This window comes from Petaurus breviceps, unplaced genomic scaffold, assembly GCF_028583685.1.
Source record: "Petaurus breviceps papuanus isolate PSGF00001 unplaced genomic scaffold, PetGlider_PUasm1.0 90723, whole genome shotgun sequence".
NCBI lineage: Eukaryota > Metazoa > Chordata > Mammalia > Diprotodontia > Petauridae > Petaurus > Petaurus breviceps.
Genome location: NW_027187323.1, coordinates 3,178,214 through 3,200,481, shown reverse-complemented (window position 1 = coordinate 3,200,481; position 22,268 = coordinate 3,178,214). Strand labels below are relative to the sequence as shown.

Sequence of the window (22,268 nt, the reverse complement as noted above, 5' to 3'; positions counted from 1 at the left end):
CTTTAGCAAAATCTACATTATCCATTATAAGTTAATAAGAGAACTATAAAGAGTCTTTATTGTGGAAGTGAAGTGTTTTCGCCTAATTAATTTGAAATATAAGTATACTTATCTATCTTGTCCACTTTAAATTTGTCTAGCATCAGATCAGCATCTCTGCAATCTGGGGAAAGTATCTATTTGTCCCTGAGACGGTAACTACAAAGATATTCAAAGAAATAAAACATCTTTGAAGTCAGGTTATATAATTAAGGGAAATGCTGTTTGTATTAAATATAGGCTGCTATCAAATACAGGCTACCCCCTTAAAATAAAACCTATTTGAAAAGAAAACATATATGTGTATATTACATAATATATGTGTACATTTAGTTACATATGTATTTATGCAGTACATCTACATTACATATATATTACATATATACATGCACATACATGATTTTACAATGAATCGGGGAATATGAAAATTAACTTTCAAATAAATGAAAACCACTTATTTTTCAGGAAACTTTCTCTCTGATGATGAGGTGCCAATTGGTGATTCATTACAGTCAGCAATTTTTACATTGGGGGAAGTATGAAAAGATCCTTGCATACTAAGAACATGATAGTGCACTGTCCTAGCAGTAAGAAATCTGGATTTGGATACTGTGCCTGGGTTCAGATTTTGGCTCTGACAAATGACAAGGCCTTTGTCATCACAGGAAAGTCACTAAACTCCCTAGACCTCAGTTTCATCTGTAATATGAGGGAATTGCTTTTGGTTTTTGTTTTTTACTCTGAGGTCCCTTCTAGTGCTAAATTTGTGATTCCAAGACTCAGGAGGGGATTTCAGAACAGTAGTAGAAAGCTCTCTGTTACCCCTGCCTAATATCCAAAAAAAGCAACATAGATAATGATTGACATTTTCCTTTTCCAAAAACATGAGTCAACATCTGTAGGTTTATGTCATCTGTGCATTTTAGCAGGCAGTGAATATTTTTAACCAGAAACCTGGATCCTGCATCCAAAAGACAAAGTTCTTATTTTCTTGAAATCCATGTGTTTAAAAGTCAAAATTTGTAAGTTACTTCATACTAAGGTAACCATACATTTTAAATTTCCCCAAGACAACCTTAGCTTTTACTTTCTTGTGTAAGGTACTAATCTATCTCCACTTTCATCTAACTAGGATTTCTTCCATCAGATAATATGTGAACCAGTTTTGGAACAGAAGGCCTTTTGCTTTCTCAGGACAAGTTAAAGTTTTAAAAAAATATCTAGATCATGGTTGCAAATTATAGGCAGGAGTTTTAGCACTCCCCATCATGAAGCTTGACAATATATACTCACTTTTATTATCTAGAGGTTATTATTTACTTTTCTAGGGTTTTTTTTTTAGCTCTCTGATGGTTCAGACCTTTGTAAATAGCATTATACATTTTTTGAATCAATTACCTTGCAAAGTTTTCTTTATGTTTTCCTGAGGTAGCTGAAATTCATAGTTTGGCACCTATAAAAATATTACTCTGTATTTCTTAAAAACAAGAAAAAGTTCTCTTTATTGATTTACAAGCACAAATCCCTTTTTTCCCCATTTCCATCCCAAGAAAAATGTCCATAAAGTGAAAATTCATCTAATTAAAACATTCATTTTTATGGCGAAACTTATGGTGACTTCCTAGAGATTCATCCCCATACTTCCCCATTTCCACCAAAATTTTCCCAGACATACACAAGAATAACTCTTTACTTGATAACTTTTACCAAAAAAGAGACAGCATATGAGAGTTGAGGTGGCAAGAAAAAGGAAGTGATATGAGCTAGACTAAGGGTGAGGTGGAATGTGAAGGGTGAATACACTGCAGAGAGCAATAGAGTATTGCTAGAATTAGATTTTCAGCCTTTTCATCTAATTTCTAGAGTTATATTGGTTTTCAAAGATTTGTAATTTCTTAGGTACCTGCTATTGCCTCTCTTGGTTGAAGTGGTTTCTCCTGTCTGTTATCCTCAGCTATGAAGAAATACCTAAGCTCTTTCTTGAACCTTTCCTTGAATTACATGTCTTTCACATTATAATTTCACCTCTGTATCACTTTCTGTATTCTTCAATGTCTGCTTGAGTATCATACCTGGTATTCAAAGTATTTTGTCCTTGACTGTGTACAAAGTAAAAAAAGTTGTTCTTCAGTCATGTCCAACTCTTCATGATGCCTTCTATCCTCCATTATCTCTCAGAGTCTGTCCAAGTGCATGTTCTTTGCTTCTATGACATTATCTGTCCATCTTATCCTCTGCCATCTCCTTTTCCTATTGCCTTCAGTCTTTCCCAATATTGCTTCTTTTCCAGTAAGTTCCGTGTTCTCCTTATGTGGCCAAAGTATTAAAGCTTCACCTTCAGTATTTGTTGTTTCAATGAATAATCTTAATTAAAATTTTTAAGTATTGACTGATTTGATCTCCTTGCTGTCCAAAGGACTCTCAAAAGCCTTCTCCAGCACCACAAGTTAAAAGCATTGGTTCTAAAGTGCTCAGCTGTCCTTATACTCCAGCCCTCACAGACATATGTTGCTAATGGAAGAAACGTAGTTTTGACTCTATGGACCTTTGTCAGCAAGGTGATGTCTCTGCCTTTTAGTATGCTATCCAAATTTGCCATAGCTTTCTTTCCAAGGAGCAAGCATCTTTAAAGTTCATGGTTGCAAACACCATCAGCAAGAATATAAAGAATATAAAATCTGACACTGCTTCCATTTCTTCTCCCTCTATTTGACAGGAATTGATGGGATCAGTTACCATAATCTTAGTTGTTTGGTTTTTTCTTTGATGTTAAGCTTCAAGCCAGCTTTCACACAATCCTCTTATACCTTCATCAGATTTCTTAATTCTTCACTTTCTGCCATCATAGTGGCATATCTGAGATTGTTGATATTTCATTGGGCAACCTTAACTCCAGCTTTTGATTCATCCACCCTGGCATTTTGTGTGATGTACTTTGCATATATATAAGTAAAGAAAAAAAAAAATAAGGTGACAGCATTCGGCCTTATCATAGTCCTTTTCCAACCTTAAAACAATCTGCTGTTACATGTCCATTTCTAACTATTTCTTCTTGACCTGCATTCTGTTTCCTCAGGAGACCAGTAAGATGATCTGGTGCTCCCATCTCTTTGAGGACTTGATAACATTTTGTTATTATCCGCACAAGTCAAAGGCTTGATTGTAGTCAATGAAGCAGTAGTAGAAAGTAGACTTAAAGATTGAATCTTTTCCAATCTAGTGGCCACTGTCGAGTGTTCCAAATTTGCTGGAATATTGAGTGCAAGATTTTTAATAACATCATCTTTTGGAATTTTAAATAGCTCAACTGGAATTTCATCACCTCCACTAGCTTTATTGTTAGCAATGCTTCCTAAGGCCTTCTTGACCTCATTCTCCAGAATATCAGGCTCTAGATCAGTAACCACACCATGGTGGTTATCAGTGATGTTAAGATCTTTCTTGTACAGTTCTGTATATTCTTGCCACTTTTTACTTTTTTCTCCTTCTAAGTGACTAACATTTTTGTCTTTTATCATGGTCATTTTTGCCCAAAACTGGCCCTTCGTATCTCTAATTTTCTTGACATGTCTTTCTCGTTCCATTGTTTTCTTTGCATTGCCACCTCTTCTTGCTATTCTCTGTAATTCTGAATATTGTTTGGATTTATCTTTCCCTTCTTCCTTTACCTTTCACTTTCCTTCTTTACTCAGCTATTTGTAAAGCCTCATCAGACAGACTAAAAAATAACTTAAAAAATAGGTATGGATTAACTATCATTCATTAAAGTAAGGAACAAGTGTATTTGAAAGGTTAGTAATTTTTCTCTATTAGATAAAATAGCAATAATATATAAAAACTATAACTCTCTTAATCTTTATCATTAGATTGTACTTAGCTTAAGTGTGGCAAAATAAGCAGAGTAGGTTTAACAAAAGTCATTCTAAAACAATTAAAATTCCATAAACCACACATTTATCCATCAAAATCTGTTATTGTTAATTTAGTACCTACATCATAGAGGGGCTAAAGAGCTGTTCATTTTTACCTAACAAAAGGTAAGGAGGTGCTTTCTGAACTATAAGCACTTATGATCCTAACATTGTATAGGCAATGTCATTAGGCATGTACCTCCTCTGTGACTCTGGCATTGATTGGGCTCCTATCACACATAGCTAGTACTTCTATGGAGTAGACATACGAGAAGAAAAAAATACAGAAGCCCTATTTAACTCTGAAATTGCAAGAATCAAGCAAGTGAAGTAGTTATCCCCAGCCAAATAGTTCTGTCACCTTTGTTAACCAGCTCTCTCCTACCCTGGCTATCACCCTAGATATAAAGAAGGAAAAAAAAATTTCTCTTTTGCTGATAAGCAATGGCTACACCCTCTAGAATGCCAACAAATACACTTTGCAAGGTAGTTGCTATATGTTTGGCAGCTGTTAAAGTATCAGGGATATAACTCCTGGTCTGAGTCATTTTCCTTTCTATTCATTTGTATAAGTTCTGTTTGTGTTACACTTAGGTTCTGTGCTTTGATATCTGGGTTTGAGGGTACATTACCCTGAGTATGTATCAGTCCCTTTTCTTTGTTTTGGACAAAGGGAAAAACCCTGGGGAACTTCTACAAATGGATATAATCCCATGGGCACAAGGTCCTGATGAAAATGGTAACAAATGCCAGTCATGAGTATCTGATAACCTATTTTTAAGGTTCTCTCTAGGCTCACTTTTGAGATTTGAACACAAGTAAATAGCCATTCCCTAGTGGTAACCATAGAAGTAGATCCCACTCATATGGCTATAGCTGATAATAGTAATTGCCACAGAAGCAAAACCATCACCAAGATGCCCTGCCTGCCATCAGAGATTAGGGAAGGAATAATTGCCCCCTCACCTTAGGACAGGTGTTACAAGAAACAATAAATGGGTCTCACCCATTGATTGCCATTTATTGCCTCTGTGTGTCTAGCTTCCTTGAGTTCCTAAGGTAATCTGGTACTGATACTTGTACTGAGTCTGGAATGACAAAACAATAGGATCCATAGGAAATACAATTCCTATTGCAACTACAGGTAACCTATCCCTACCCTTTTTTCCTACACTGTGACCTCCTCTTCCCTACTACCACCCCCAATGATCTTTTGATTCCTATCAGACTTCTTACCTGAAAGTTTATACCCAGATTTCTTCTAAGCAGCTTTCCTACATCTTTGGTGTTTCCCCTAATTATTGACCTGGTTCTTTCTTCCTGGATACCATCCCAGTGCTAACTTCTGATTTACAAATTAACTATACATGAATCTCTTTCCTATTTTTGGTATCCCTTGTTCCAACAACTGACAAATATACCTTATTGTTTAACATCTGTTCCTAACAATTAGCTACCCCAGAGTGGCTATTTACTGACCACCTTCTACAGTAGGTTGACATTTGTAGAAACTGCTTGTACTGTTCAGAATTAATGTTGAACATGACATTATTTCCCTTCCTTTTCTTTTTCCCTTTGTTAACTATTTTTCTCTCTGTTCTATGTATCAGTATTGGTTGGTAAGAATTGTAGTCACCTTACCTCAACTTATGCATTAAATAACATATCCTTTTTCGTTGTGTATTTTTTGTATAGGGCCCCCCAACATCTACAGAGAATAAAGTGTTATGTCCACATTTACCTCAAAAGTCAAAAGGTAGCCTTCTGCCACTCTATATCTACAATCAAGATTATTGTTTTCAAAAAATTATGAAGAAGGCAGGGGGGCCTAGAAAGAATACTTCTGAAGTTTTGATTGCATGAAGAATACAGATAAAAGACAGACCAGATAATTTTAGGGGTCATGAATCAGAGAATGAGGGTCTAGAGTAAATAGAAAGAGAAGATGAATGGTGAAGAGAGTAAGAAAAATCCTTTTTAGAAAGGGATCCCAAAAATGAAATTAAAAAAAAACTAATGAACAGGACTAGGTGAAGGGGAGGAGAGGAAGGGAGAATGTGCTTGACTGAGAGCAGAGAGGAAAAGGAAGAAATATGTAACTAAATAAAATGTGGAGAGAAAAAAGAACTATTAAACAGAATCCTAAAGGTAAAAAGATAACAAATGAGAAGAGGGGATCAGGGTGGGGGAAAGAGAGCAAGTAAGGTACCCTAAAAAAAAAAAGACTAAAGTAATGAAAGGAACATAATATTGTATTTTCAGCAGAAGATGGGAAAAAATAACAACTTGAAAAAAATTTTAGACAAATGGAGGAAAACTTCCTCCTAAATCATAACTTTGAACATAAATGGATTAAACAATTCAATAAAATGGAAAAGAGTGACAGATTATATTTTTTAAAAAAACCCTAACATCTATTGCATAAAAAAATACTTTTAAAAAACAAAGACATACCTAAAATGAAGCTGAGGGTATGGGGAAAAAATTACATGTATCAAGTGAATTTTAAAAAGTAGGAGTTGTCATCATGTTATCAGCTAAAACAAATATTCAAAAAATAAAAAGGAATAAACAGGAAAACTATATTATCCTGAAAGGAACCAATGACAGTAAACCAACATCAGTAATAAACTCAGTTGCTCTAAATGTCTTAGCATCCAGATTCATATAGGAAGCATTTTCTGAGCTTCAAGAAGATATAGACAGTAATACAATAGTGACAGGAAACTTCAGTATCTCCCTATTAGTTTTAGATAAGTTTAACAGAAAGATAAAAGAAAAAATATGAAACTGAACAAATTTATGGAAAAGCTAGAGTTAAAAGATTTATGACCTTTTCTTTGGGGGCCAAGAAAGAATATACATATTTCTCTATACCACATGGAACTTTTACAAAAATTGGCCATGTACTAAGGCACAGATATATTGCAAACAAAAGTAAAAAGGCAGAACTAGTTAATGCATCCTTTATATATCATAATGCAAAAAAAAAAAAAAAGGGAGAGAAAAGAAAAGAGAAGAAATTGGTTCAAGGACCACAAGCAAAAGAAACAGATATAAATAGACATTTAACAGTGAAATCATAAATAATGAGTGAGTCAAAAAACAGATTATAGAATCTGCACCTATATTTTTTAAAAAATTCTGATGATTAAACAACATGCCAAAATTTCTGGTATGCTGCTAAAGCAGTCCACATGGAAAATCATATCCTTACAACCATATATTCACAAAATTGAAAAAGAGAGGAATAATTAACTGAATGTGCCTCTTATTAGAAAATTAACAAATTGTTGTGGCTAGGTGGTTCAGTGAATAGAGCACCAGCCCTGGAATCAGGAGAACATGAGTTCAAATCCAACCTTAGACATTTAACACTTACTAGCCATGTGACCTTGGGCAAGTCAATTAACCCCAATTGCCCTACCTTACCCCCTCCAAAAAGCAAAAAGAAAGAAAAGAAAATTAACAAATACACCTAAAGTAAGCTCAAAAGTAGAAATATTAAAAATTATAGGGGAAATGGATAAATTAGAAACAAAAAAAGATAAATCTAGAAACTGGTTCTTTGAAATAACTAATAGAATTCATAAACCCTTAGCTAAAATGATTAAAAAGAAGAGAACAGAAAATCAAATCAACAAAATAGCAAATGAGCAACGTGAAATCATAGCAAAACCAGAAGAAATAAAAATAATCATTGGAACTTATTTTGCACAGTTATATGCTAACAAAACTGAGAATACAAAAGTAGAGGAATACCTTCAAAAAGATAAAATAAATAAAACTATCAGAAGACCAGATGGGGATTTTAAATAACCAAATTTCAAAAAAGGAAATTGTTCTAGGTGTAAAGAAATTATATATGGTTTTTGTAGTCAGGCCAGCTTATATCACTATACATAGAGTTAAATTTGATGTCACTTTATTTCTGTGAACATTAAGACCAATAAATAGAAATAAAATCACAGAACCAGTTTTAAAGAAAAACACCAGTACCCAATGAATTAGTAAAATCGGCATATCATAATGACTTTTTAGGGAAGAGAACTTGCTTAATCATTAGGATAATAATATTGTCCTTGAAGAATTTTTGTTAATTGTTTGATAGTAATAGTCTTTTGGCTAGGATGTTGAGTTACTATGTTAAAAACAGGAGTCATTATCAGAAACTTATAAATAATTTTAAGACTTGTCCCCACTTATAAATAATTTTAAGAGTTGTCCCCATTCCCCCCCCCCAACCCAAAAGTCCTTCTGGATCTTAGTACAATGAAGATTAAATGGTACTGATTTCTTGTGTGTTATGAAATCATTTTCATTACATAATAAATCTGACCTTTATTGGTTTGCTGTTTTTAATTATCAGTCATAGTATAACTGTTGCCAGTTTTTCAAACTTTCCCTGCCATTCCTGTCATCTTCAGCTTGTCATTCCATGCAACTCCCAACTATCTCTAAATTTCTTCATTCTTTGTTTTCCCCAGGCTTGTGATTTCTCCAGTGTAAAAAGCTCCCTCTGAGGAGAAAGGCCCTCTACCAGTATAGACCCACTTCTTCACCTTAACCCCAGTATACCTGACATGTTAACTACTGTCTACTTAGAACCACCCCTACCTTTAAGAGTATTGGCCAGCTTCAGAAGGAGGCATGAAAAAGGGAGCTTCCCTTACTGCTGATTCTTTAAAAAGGAATCACTATATTTGGTATAATTAATAGTATTATAGTAATAGGCATAATACTAATACAAATAACAATATTGGGTATAATAATTTGGCATAATTAATAGGTGACTATCAAGAAATCTTTTGGAAACTGACTTTTTTATGTGTTTTATTGAACCCCCTAAATAGAAAAATCTAATTCTATTACAGATTCCACAAGAGGGTTAAAGAAAAAAAAAAGTCAGCACTATACACTATACATAGGATCTAGAAGGGACCTAATTTGACATGGTCATTTTTTTTTTTTGGAGGGGGGAAGGCAGGGCATTTGGAATTAAGTGACTTGCCCAAGGTCACATGTCTAGAATGTGTTAAGTGTCTGAGGCTGGATTTGAACTCAGGTCCTCTTAACTCCAGGGTCAGTGTTCTATTCACTGTGCCACCTAGCTGCCCCAACATGTTCATTTTTTTAGATGAAGAGATTAAGTTTCAGAGAGTTTGTAACTTGCCCAGTATTATTCATATTGGATTCAAAAAGAACTTTATTGCTAATTTGATTTCCTAATCCAAAGATTTTCCAATAAACTGACCTGTATATAGAGAAATAAACAACTATATGCTATGTTCTATAGAACAATATACTATCTGAAATATACCAATTATATAACTGTAAATTGCCTTTACCATTTAAATAAATGAGAGGAATTTTTCTTTTTTACTTTTTTAAAGAAAAGACCAGTTTTGCTTTAATACTGAAGTACAATATTAAACTTCAGATAGAACATGTAAGTATAATAGAATCTCATTATTGAGATGGATATTACAGTTGCAAATGCTCGGGTTTTTATGAATTTCTGTAAAAAGAATAAGCATATTAACATCAAAAATGCTATCTCATGGTGTATTTTTGCTAATTATAATTTCATTCAAATTATTTATTGTAATACCTCATTGTATGTTTTGTAAGATTAATGCACAACCTACTAGAAAGTTGAGGGAGTTGGGGAGAATATAAGAGAGGGCAGATTGCAGGAAGGGGCATTCAGTAGGCTTGATGTCTTGGGGTGGGGGTAGGAGAGAGACGGGGAGGAAATTTGTAACTCAAAATTTTGTGGAAATGAATATTGAAAACTAAAAATAAATAAAAGATTAAGATTGGTAAAAAAAAGATTAATGCACAAATGTTAATATTACAGCTTCCTAGTGGCTCTCTAATATTAAATGTTTTCTAAGAAATAAAATGACACTACCAGAATTTATGAGAACATTTGGTTTGTACAATTATAAACTGTGAATTAACCAGCTTTTCTTATAGGTTCCATAAAGATAATTTGAAATATGTAATCATGTGATATTATTCTGGTTCTGTCAAATTTTTATTTGTTACTTACATAATATGGTTAAATCGTATTTGTACTATGAGATCCAAGGGAAGGGAACCATTACAGAAATGTCTCTTAAAGTAATAAGACTTTAAATTTGTATAAAAACCATCCCTGCAAACAGGTTCATAAATTTATTTTTTTATTTATTTTATTATTTATTTTGGTCTGGACCTTTTATTTCACTTGTATAGGAAACTCATGGTGAGAAATCTCCCTCTACCAATGCAATTTGGCAAATGCTCTACAATTTGTAGTCTTAAAGTGTTACCTTGGACACTGAGATATTAGTGGCTTACTCTGTCACACAGCCAGTATGTGGAAAAGGCAGAACTTGAACCCAGGTCATCTAAACTAGATCTTTATACCCCAAGTCTAGTACTTTTTCCCCTATGATGGTATTGTCTCTCTTCATACTTTGCCTACCGTTCAAATAGCATTATTAGCAACTATCTGATCCATGATCAGGAATCAAATTTTTGATCTTCAGATCCAGATTAAAATCATGAATTAATAATTTAATTAAAAATAATTGTTATAACAGTAAACATTTGTTAAGCACCTATTATGTACTAGGAACTGAGCTAGATGGAAAGGACACAAAAATAAATGGAAAAGTTCCTGCCTTCAAGAAACTTACATTCTCTTTGGGGAAGAAAATACTCATATAGGACTCACATAAACTCAGGCATTGGGAGAATTCACACTCAAAATGGCAGAGGGGGTCTCCAACAGCAAAGCTACTGTTCTGTCTCCCTTGATGTTCTAAGAATATCCTTGAGTGGCTGTGTAGTTCTTTTAATGCTGTTACTCTGAGCCCCCATTCCATTGTGCTACCTCCTGATTTCAATCAGCAGTCCAGCTTATTATCTCCCCAGTATCATTTAACCTGTTGACATCCCTTTGATATTATCAGTAAGCAATCAATATCTATTGTCTTTATGAGGGGTTATTTACTGAAAAGATATAACAAGAACAGAAGTACAAAGACATCCTTCATATATAGAATATATTCTTCTTGCTCCTGAGGGGCAAGTGAGCTCAGCCCTTGGGGAAAGTGAGTTTATAAAGTGGCTGCTGTAAGAATTGCTTCCACAAAGTTAAATTCTTAATGTGGTATAGCCATTGGCTGAATGAATCTTTTGCTTTAGGACATGGTCTCTCAGCTGCTGAGTTGATTCCCTTCTTTGCTGTCACGTAGGTTGCTCCTCACTGGATCTTTGGGTACAGCTTTTCAGAAGTCACATAATTGTTCTTTCTCCACTACTCCTTCATCTAAGTTCAGGAAAGAAAAACCATAGCACCATGTGTTGGAGGCTGTAGTGACAAGGTAGAGGAGGGACTGCCCTACCTGGAGACTTACAGCATTTTTATGCCCTCAAACAAGAAACACAAAATGGGGGGGAAACTGTTAGAGGCTTTTGTCCCCACATAGAGCCCTGGCTTAGGAGACAATTAAAAGGCTTTTTGTCACCACATGATAAATAGATGAAAAACAGCCTTAGAATAGGTATGCATGCTACAAATTAGAGAGGAGGATCCTCCATTACACTTTCCTAGAGACAGACTCACCACCAGATTGACAACAGACAAAGAACATTCCATATACCTAAAGACCTGAGTCCCTATTGACCAAACCCCTCTTACATGTACATGTATTGCCAAGGCTCACCTATCATAAGCACCTTTGATTCAGTCTCCTCCCATCTCCAGAAGATTGTCCACATAATTATATTCCCTGTCCCCATCATCAATTTCTACCTATCTACTGATTTCTTCCATGCTTTCTACAAACAAACATATCAATGTCTCCTCGCTATCTTCAAAGAACCCTCACTTGATCCTACCATCCATGTTAGGAGTCATTCTGCATTTCCTCTACTTTTTATCTCACCCCCTTCAAAATCCTCCACACTCCAGATTCTGACCTTTTCATTCTACTGAAATTGCTTTCTTCGGAATTATCAATGATCTCCTACTTGCCAAAATTAATGGTATATCCTTCCATTCTTGTCTAATTTTATTATGTTTTAAAATATGTCCCAGAGTTGAGAGATGTAGTGTCTTGTGGGAATAAATTCAAGGAGGTCATCATTGCTAGATCACAGAGTACATGGAGGGGAATAAAATATTAAATTACTAAAAAGGGAGGGGAGACCAGGTTCTGAAAGACTACAAAAGCTAGAGAGCATTTTATACTTTATTCTGGTAGTAATAGGGAGCCACCCATTTATTTTAAAAAGTATGAGATGACCAGATCTCTGCTTTAGGAAAATTAATTTGACAGCTGAGTGGAGGATGGATGGAGTAGGGAGAGACTTGAGGCAAGGAGACCAACCAGAAAGCTATCCCATGAAATAGATTAGGCATGAAGTGATGAGGACCTATACCAGTGGGGTGGGCAGTGTCAGAAGAGAGATGTTATACAGGTAGAAATGAGAGGACTTTGTACCTTGGAGATGAGGATGAGAAAGAGTGAGGAGTTAAGCATGACTCTTATGATGTGCTCTAGTCTTTCTAACAGCATTATGTGCTCTTAGAGGACATAAACCATGCTGTATATTTTTTTTCTACACTTTATAAGGGCTGAGCTCATAACAAGAATTCAGTGAATACTTAATTGGTTCAACAGATATTTATTATTACTTGCTATGTACAAGGTACTACTATAAGGGGTATGTGAAAAAAATATAAAGATTTATAGGGAACAATTCCTTCCCAAGACAAAGAGACCTTTGGTGATACTAATTTTTGATAGCCAAAATCACCCTGCTTGTATTTATCACCTGAAATTCATTCTATACAAATGTCATCATACAATCACAATCTGTACCTTGTATTTTACTTCTTTTGCTCCTGCTATGCATACACTTGCACACAAATGTAATCTCTGATTGATCAATATATCATTGTTCTTTAATATAATTTCTTCTAGAGAACATTTGCTTATCTAGTTGCAGAATCATCATTTTCTATTTTAGACTTGATAGGCACTGTATATCTGCCTGGAGAAACTAATAATTAATATTGCATCACTTTATATACCTCAAATGTAAAAACTCTAACAAAATGTGACCTCAGACCTAAAGGATATTGCTGGTTGGAGTGAAAGTTTTGTTCCTCTTTACCAGGAAAAATGTTCTTTGGAAATTTTATTAAGAGATAGATAGATTATTCTCTATATTAATCCTTTATTAACTGAAGATTTATAGAGTAGATGACCTGAATTTTCTTCTAAAATCTATGCTATGTGTAATACAAATAGTTCGTCTAATATGATTATATCAGGATTATAGAATCACAGAATTTCAGAGTCATAACGGAGCTCAGTATTCATTCAGTCTGAAATGTGAAATACCTGAAAAGAATCTCATCTATAGAACATCCAGCAGCTTACATAGCTCAGCTTTTCTTGAAAACCTCTATTAAAGACGAACTCATTACCTACCAATGCAGACTATTTCACTTTCAGTTAACTAAGAAGTAATGGGGATTTTTCCTGACATAAAACTTAAATTTACCTTTCTGCAAAGCATGCATTGCTCCTTTTCATAACCTCTGGGACAAAACAGAGTAAATCAAATTCCTATTCCCATTGATAGCCCTCCTATACTTGAAGGTAGTTATTAAACAACTATCACATCCCCCATTAGTCTTATCTCCTTCAGGCTAAACATCCCCATTTCTTCATATGATCTCCATGTCCTAGTTGCCCTCCCCTGGATGCTTTTCAGCTTATCAATGTCTTTCCTTAACTACAGTATCCAGAGCAGTACTCTGCAGCGCAGAAGACTACAGATGTGGTATAACAAAGCAGAGTAAAACAGGATTATTGCCTCATTACTCCTAGAAGCCATATCTCAGCCCAAGATTGCATTTGCACTTTTGACTCATATTGAATTTTCAGTCTACTATAATCTTTTCTTTTTACATTTAATTTTATTTTCTTTTCATTTCTGAATTCTCTCCGTCCCACTTCCTCCAACCACAAGAAAGCAAGAAAAACAAAACTCATTACAAATATATGTAGCCAAACAAAACAGATTCCCACATTAGCCATCATATACATAATATATACTGTTTGTATATGTACACATTTGTATATATACACATAGTACATACACACATATATAAAGTATACACACACGTATAGATGTTGTTTCTGGAGATGGATAGCATCTTTCTTACTGAAATAGTGGTTGATTATGTTGTTCAAAGTTCCTAAGTCTCAAAACTATTTGTTATAATGTTGTTACTGTATAAATTGTTCTCTTGGTTCTATTTATTTCACTTAGTATAAGTTCAGTTAAGTCTTTCTAAATTTTTCCAAAACCATCCCCTTCACTTTTTTTTTGCTTTTGTTTTTGGAGGGGCAATTAGGGTTAAGTGACTTGCCCAAGGTCACACAGCTACCGTGTTTCCCTGATAATAAGACACTGTCTTATTAATTTTTTTGGAAAGAAAAACACCAGAGGGCTTATTTTCAGGGGAGGGCTTATGTTGTCCTGCCTCAGCTCTCCTCCATGGCACTGCTCTCAATGACGCCAGCAAGCAAATCACTGGGGAAGAACAGGATGACACGCTCACTGCTGCAGCTCTGATTGGATGCAGCTCGGAGCACAGCGTGCGTTTCACGGGGCGGGGGGGAGGTACGGTACATACAGAGGGTACCGTAATGTAGCGTGTCGTGCAGGGGATCACCTTCACTACAGTAGCAATCTCAATAGGGCTTATTTTCGGGGGAGGGCTTATTTTAGAGGAATCTTACACAGTAAGGGGAGGGCTTATTTTCAGGATAGGTCTTATTGTCAGGGAAACACGGTAGTAAGTGTTAAGTGTCTGAGGTCGGATTTGAACTCCAGTCCTCCTGACTCCAGGGCCAGTGCTCTATTCACTGTGCCACCTAGCCACCTCCATCCCCTTCATTTCTTATAGCACAATAGTATTCCATCACATTCGTATACCATACCTTATTCAGCCATTCCCCAACTGATAGGCATCCCCTCAGATGTTATTTCTTTGCCACCATAAAAAGAAACTACCATAACTATTTTTGTGCACTTGGGTGAGGAAGGGGAAGGGAAAAAAATATTATATAGTGCCTACTATGTGCAAGGCACCATACTCAGTGCCTTTTACAAATATTATCTCATTTTATCCTACCAACAACCTATGAGGGAGGCACTATTATCCCCATTTTACAGTTGAATAACACGAGAAAAATAAGTTAAGCCAAAGTTAAGTGCCAAAGATCACCCAGCTAATAAATGTCTAAGGCTATATTTGAATTCAGGTCTTCCTGACTCCAAGCTTAACATCCTATCCACTGCTTCACTATTTGGATCCTTTTTGGTCAGTCATTCAACATTTGTTAAGTGCCTGCTATGTATCTAGCTCTGGGAATACAAAGGTAGTCCTTACCCTCAAGAGGGCATGATGAAGTCTTGTGGGCAGGTCAGAAATGATGAGATGTCTACCCTAGGCCTCCTTTCTTAAGTGGAGGATCTAGAAGGAGGTCTCCTATGGGAAAGGGAAGCCACAGGCTGGAGTAGTGAGGAAGTATGAGTTTTAGAATTGATGTGGTCTTGATGATGTGGCTGCCTTCCCTTAAATGGAAGATCTGGAAGGAGCTTTCCTCTGATGTCCACCTTCTACCTTCTGCAGTCAGAGGGAGAGAGAAGCCCCAGGGGCAGGGGTTACTGAGGAGGTGTGAGTTTCAGAGTTGATGAGATCTTGCAGGAAAATGAATTTCTGGAGATAGTAACAAAGTTGAGAACATCCAGGTGGTAGATGATCTCTTTGGGGTATAAACCTAGCAGTAGTAACTCTGGGTCAAAGGGTATGCATAGTTTATATCTTTTGGGTCATAGTTCTAAATTGCTTTCCAGACTGACTGGATCAGTTTACATTTGTACTGATAATACATTAATGTACCCATTTTCCCATATCCTCTCCAGTATTTGTCATTTTCCTTTTTTCTCAGCTATACCAATCTGATGTCATGCCTCAGAATTGTTTTAATGTTTACTTTTCTGTTTATTAGTGATTTAGAGTATTCCTTATATGGCTGTCGATAGCTTGAATTTCCTCCTGTGAAAACTGCCTATCCTTTGCCTTTTATCAATTGTGAATGGCTGTTCTTATAAATTTTAATGAGTTCCCTTTAGATCTTAGAAATGAGACCTTTATCAAACTTGCTAAAAAGATTTTTTTTTCCAATTTCCTGCTTTGCTTCTACATTGGTTTTGTTTGGGTAAAAACTTTTTTAATTTTATGTAATCAAAATTGTCCATTTTTACCTTCTGGGAACTTTTCCATCTCATTTTTGCTCATGAACTCTTCCCTCCTTCATAGATCTAGTAGATACTTTCTTCCCTATGCCTCTAATTTGTTTGTGATATTACCCTTCATTCCTAAATTATGTGTCCACTTGGAGCTTATCTATTGTATATAGTATAAGAAGATGCTTACCTCTCCTTAGTTTCTGCCACACTGTTTTTCTAGTTTTCCCTGCAAAACCTCAGTAGCTGAGATCTTTGAGTTTATCCAGTATTAGTTTACGGAGTCTTTTTCTTCTGTAAATTGTGTGTCTTATCTGTTCCCATGACCAACCTCTTTGTTTCTTAGCCAGTACCAAACTCTTTTGATTATTATGACTTTTATAACATAGTATATGATCTGTTATTGCTAGGCCCTTATTCCCATTTTTTTTCATTAATTCTCTTCATATTCTTGACCTTTTTTACCCCAGGTGAAATATGTTAGTATTTTTTCTATTTCTCTAAAGTGATTCTTTGGTAGTTTGATATAGCACTAAATTAGTAAATTAATTTAAGTAGTATCATTTTTATTACATTGTCTCCTCCTACTCATGAGCAGTTACTATTTCTCCACTTATTTAGATTTATTTTTGTTTCTATTCATGTAATTCCTGAATTTGTCTTGGCATTTAGACTCCCTAGTATTTTTTGTGCTGTCTGTTACTTTAAGTAGATTATTCCCCATCTCTTCCTGCTAGATTTTATTGGTAGCATATGGAAATACTGATGATTTTTATGTGTTTATTTTATATCCTGTAACTTTACTGAAGTTGTAAAATATTCAAATTAGTTTTTAGTGGTCTCTCTAGGGTACTCTAAGTAACTGTCATGTCATCTGCGAAAAGTGATAATTTTGTTTCCTCTTTACCCATGCTTATTCCTTCCATTTCTTTTTCTTAGCTTATTAATCAATAACCATCACTTCTAACACTATATTGAAAAATAAGAGTGTTAATGAACATCCTTGCTTTGCCCCTGATCTTTTTGGAAAGGCCTCTAGAGTATCTACTTTGCAGATAATTATTACATTATTAAATTATTAATGTTCTTATATTACAGATAATGCTTGTTCTTGGTTTTAGATGGCTACTTAGGGCCCAAGATTATGACCACTCCTCTCCACCATCTTTAGGTAAAAGTTCCATTCTCGGGCCACTTTGCATCTGTGTCCAGCAGTTGAGTAGTAGGCAACAGAACTGCGAGATGGTACCCATTCCTGCTTCCTACTCATGTTCAGAGATTCCCTAGGATCTCGTTCTACCTCAATGCTTCCTCATCTAGGGCCCATTCTTTGTTCTCTTTCAGTCTATGAGCACTACAATACTCAGAACGTAGAACATTCCTGACCGGACCCCACCTGCAATATATGCAAACTTTCTATCTGTCTCCATAAACCACTCTGGCGTAGAAAATCACTTTCTCTTGCATTTCCTTATCAAAATCCATTTTGGTATATTTTCTAAATATTTTTGTGGCAGAGGTTTGATGGGGGAGCTAAGCTGTACTTCTTACTGATATTCTACCATGTTGATTCCACCTTCAAAAAGTCAATTTTTCAGATGTAATGCTATCTAACCATGCCTTCCCTGTCTTATACTTTTTGAAGATAGTTATGTGATAACTTTAAATTTCTCCTCATTAAATTTCATCTTATTCAATTCAGCCCAAAGTTCTATGTAAAATAACCTTTTTTGATCCTGATTCTGTCATCCTGTGTTATCCAACCAACCTAGTTTTTGTCATCTGCAAATTTAGTAAATCTTTCATAATCCATAACATCACTCTCCTCCATGCAACTCATGGGGAACTGGCATGAAGGATTCTAGCAAGAGTGATAAATACTGGGGATTTGGCGTGGCTGTAGGCTATTTTGTTTAACTGTGGAGGACTGATGGAAACTGTAAAATAATGGAAAATTAAACCCTGGACATACCACTTAAGTTAACAGCCAAGTTAGTGTGATACAGCTGCTCCTAAAAGTCAAAGAAACAGATAAGGTGGGACTAAATTTTAGTCTGTCATTCCTCAAAACTGTTGTAATAATCACCTGGATGTGATCATAGAACTAATGACATTCATTTACACTGTGGTACACAAGGAGGAAGTATACACTAAAACTAACATTGAAGGGCTGTAGGATATCCTGTCAAATATTAAGAAGGAAAAGTTAAAAAGTGTGAGGCCATTGAAAATCTTCACTTAATTCAAACTTCAGAAATTCTTCTTAATAACAAAACAAGTGACATAAATTATATTAATGTCTCAAATAACGTTGAAAAAGAGATGGGCGCACTTAGACTGGAATTTCAGAAAGCTGTTTATAGTTTGACAGCAAGAACTCAACTTGCAAAGCAACTATAATTAATTCTTCCCAATATATTTATCAGATCTGAAAACATTTTGGGACCTACACACAAAATATATTCAGAAGTTTTTGCCATAGGGAGAGAATGTGGAGCTATCACATATGATGGATCAAATGAGGTAATAGTTGTAAAAAGTGATTAGTGCAGCGCCTGGCACATAGTAGATGCTATATAAATGCTTACTCCCTTCCCCCATCAAGAAATACTTTTCATAAGGACAAGGCATCCTTATCACCAGGCCACCATGTTATCCTTGACATCACAGTAGCAGTAAAGTACAAGAACCTTTAAAGATCTCACTTGGCACCATAGCCAGAAATAACAGGAAGGAAGGAAGGAAGGAAGGAAGGAAGGAAGGAAGGAAGGAAGGAAGGAAGGAAGGAAGGAAGGAAGGAGGAAGGAAGGAAGGAAGGGGGGAGGGAGGGAGGGAAGGAGATTGGATAAGATCCATAATTATTGTCTCAGATATTTCATAGTGGCACTTCAATTGGTAGCAAAGCTTCATCTCAAATGCATTTCTTTTGTTGTTCTCAGAAAACAGTTCTATAATGAGTTATAATTTTCTTTCATAGTATTTTTAAATTTCTAAAATTTAACACATTTATTATCTCTCCCTCTAACTTCCCTCCCAAGAGACGAAATCCTCCCCTCAAAAAAAATATATAATTAAGCAAAGCAAATTACCATCTTGGATAATGTGTCCAAAAAAATATATGTCCCATTCTTCATCTTGAATTCATTCCCTCTCTGGCAGGAGATGGATAGTAGGCTTCATATTCATTTCTCTGGAAATATAGTTTATCATTGCATTGAACAGTGTTCTTTGATCAGTTTTTCTTTATTATGTTGTTACTGTAAAAATTGTTCTCTTCATTCTACTCATTTAACACTTCATCAATTTATTGATATGGGTCTGCAGATTACTCTGAAACCTTCCATTTTGTCATTTTTATGGCATAATTTCATTGCTAATATTCTCACACATTAACATATCATAATTTGTTCAGCCATTCTTTGATGGATGGGCACCACACTTCATAATTTCTAGTTTTTTGCCTCTACAAGAACTTCTATAAATATTTTTGTACAAAAGGGTCCTTTTCCTTTGATCTTTTGGGATATAGGGTTAGTACTGGTATCACTAACTCAAAGGGTATTCACAGTTTACTGACTTTTGTGGCATATTTCCAATTGCTTTTCAGAATGGCTAAACCAATGTATAACTCTTCCAACAGTTTATTAGTGTTTTTTCCCCTTCCAGAAGTTTTCATTTACCCTTTTTGTCATCTTTGCCAATCCTATAGGTGTTTCTGTTTTTCTAATTATTTATTTATGAGAATACTTTTTTCATATGGTTTTTGATTCATCAATTTTTCCTTTGAAGATTGACTAGATCCATGTTATTTTATTCTTATTTTCAGTTCCAGATTTTCTCCTTCCTTCCACATTCTCCTCCACCCATTGAGAAGGCTAGAAATATGATACCCATTTTACATAAGGTAGTCATGCAGAACATTTCCATATTAGCTATGTTAGCCCCCCTCTCCCAATAAAAACAAAGGAAAATAAAGGAAGTGATAACATACTTCAATCTGCACTCAGTGATCATCAGTACTCTGTCTAGAGGTAGATAGCACTTTATGTCGTGAGTCCTTTGAAGTTTTGATGGATCACTGCATTGATCAGAGTTACAAGTCTTTCAAAGTTGATTATCTTTACAATATTGCTGTTACTGTGTTCTGCTTCTTCTCATTTTACTTTGCATCAGTTCATATAAAGTCTTCCCAGGTTTTCTGAAACCATCCCCTTCATTTCTTACAACACATCCATATACCATACCTGTTCAGGTGTGATAGTTGTCCCCTCAGTTTCCAACTCTTAGCCATGACAAAAGGAGCAACTATAAATATTTTGAACACGTGGATCCTTTTCCTTTGAAAATCTATATTCTTTAACCATTTATCTATTGGGGATCATCTCTTGTTCCTATGAATTTGGACAAGTTCTTTATGTATCTTGAAATCGAGGTCTTTATCAGAGAAACTTGATGCAAATATTTTTCCCAAGTTACTTGCTTTCCTTCTATTTTTTTAAATTTACTTCTTTAATTCACTTCTTACTTTTCACAGTCTACTTTCTGACTTCATTCAAGTGAAATTACTCTTCCAACAATTAGCAGTGATCTTGGCATAATTCTTGGCATTTTCTTAATCCTTATCCTCTCTGGCCTCTCTGTAGCCTTTGGCACTGTGGATCACAATCTTCTCCTTGATTTATTTTTTCTTCCCTCTACCAACTTCCACAATCCACCCCTACTCTCATTTTGGGAAAAAGATAAAAAGGAAAAAAAAACCCTTTGTAACAAATACTTGGAGTCCAGCAAAACAAATTCTCATATTGGCCACGTCCAAATATTTTTCATTGTACGTACTTACTCAAACACTTCTCTGTTATCACAACTCAAAAATCATGGTTGATCATTACATTGATCAGAGTTCTTAAGTCTTTCAAAATTTTACACCACTTCTGTACCAAGAGCAGAGTCCTCCTTCAACACTGTCTCATATAAAGAGCTAGCCTACATCCTTACCAAGGAAAACTCCTCTTTGTACATAGGTAACCATTTCATCTCACCTTTATCTGCAGATTGCTCCCTCTCTAGTTTGTACTCTCTCATTAATCTTCTTTCTCTTCCTGTCTACTGGCTCTTTCCTGCTGTTAACAAATGGCATCATGTCTCCCCAATCCTCAAAAAAAACCTTTCTCCATCTATACCCATTATCCTATACTTCTCCTCCCTTTAGGCTAAGCTTTTTGAGAAGATCACTCACACTCAGTGACTCAACTTCCTTTCCTCTCACTTCTTAAAATTTTACAATCCAACTTTTGACCTCATCGTTTAAGTGAAATTACTTTCTCCAGAGTTACCAATAATCTTAATTTTCATATCTAATGGCGTTTTCTCAATCCTCAGCCTCCCAGACCTCTCTATAGCCTTTCACGTCATAGATACCCTTCTTCTCCTTTGTGTTCCCTCTAGGTTTTTGTGACTCTACTCTCTCCTGATTTTACTTGTACCTTGCCTGCCTACTCCTCAGTCTCCTTTGCTAGATCTAAATCTAAGCCATACTTATTTACTATGGGCATCCCTCAAGGCACTCTCCTGTGTTCTCTTCACTTTTCCTTCTGTCCTATTTTGCTTGTTGATCTCATCACTCCCATGGATTCAGTTATCATCTTTATTAAATGATTTTCAGAACCAGCCCTGACCTCTCTCCTAATTCTCATATCTCCAACTGCCTATTCAGCATCTCAAACTGGATATCCTATAAACATCTTAAACTCACTGTGTCCAAAACTGAACTAATTATCTTTCCCCAAAAACCTTTCCTTGTTTCCAGCTCAGGACACCACTATCCTCTCATTCACCCTAACTCACAACCTATTTTTCATCTCCAGTTTCCTCCCCCTCTTCCTCCTTCCTTATTTCCTATCCATTAACCCTTTTTAGCATGTCTTATACATGTGCCCAACCTCTCTCTTACACCTAAACCATTACAATAGACTTCTAGTTGTCCTCCCTGTC

At 35.4% G+C, this 22,268-nt stretch overlaps 1 protein-coding gene across 6 annotated transcripts in view; it reads left to right on the top strand.

Moving 5' to 3' along the window:
• MBD5 (methyl-CpG binding domain protein 5) overlaps window positions 1–22,268 on the top strand; it is a 445,570-nt gene that overhangs the window by 361,543 nt on the left and 61,759 nt on the right. The window lies entirely within an intron of this gene.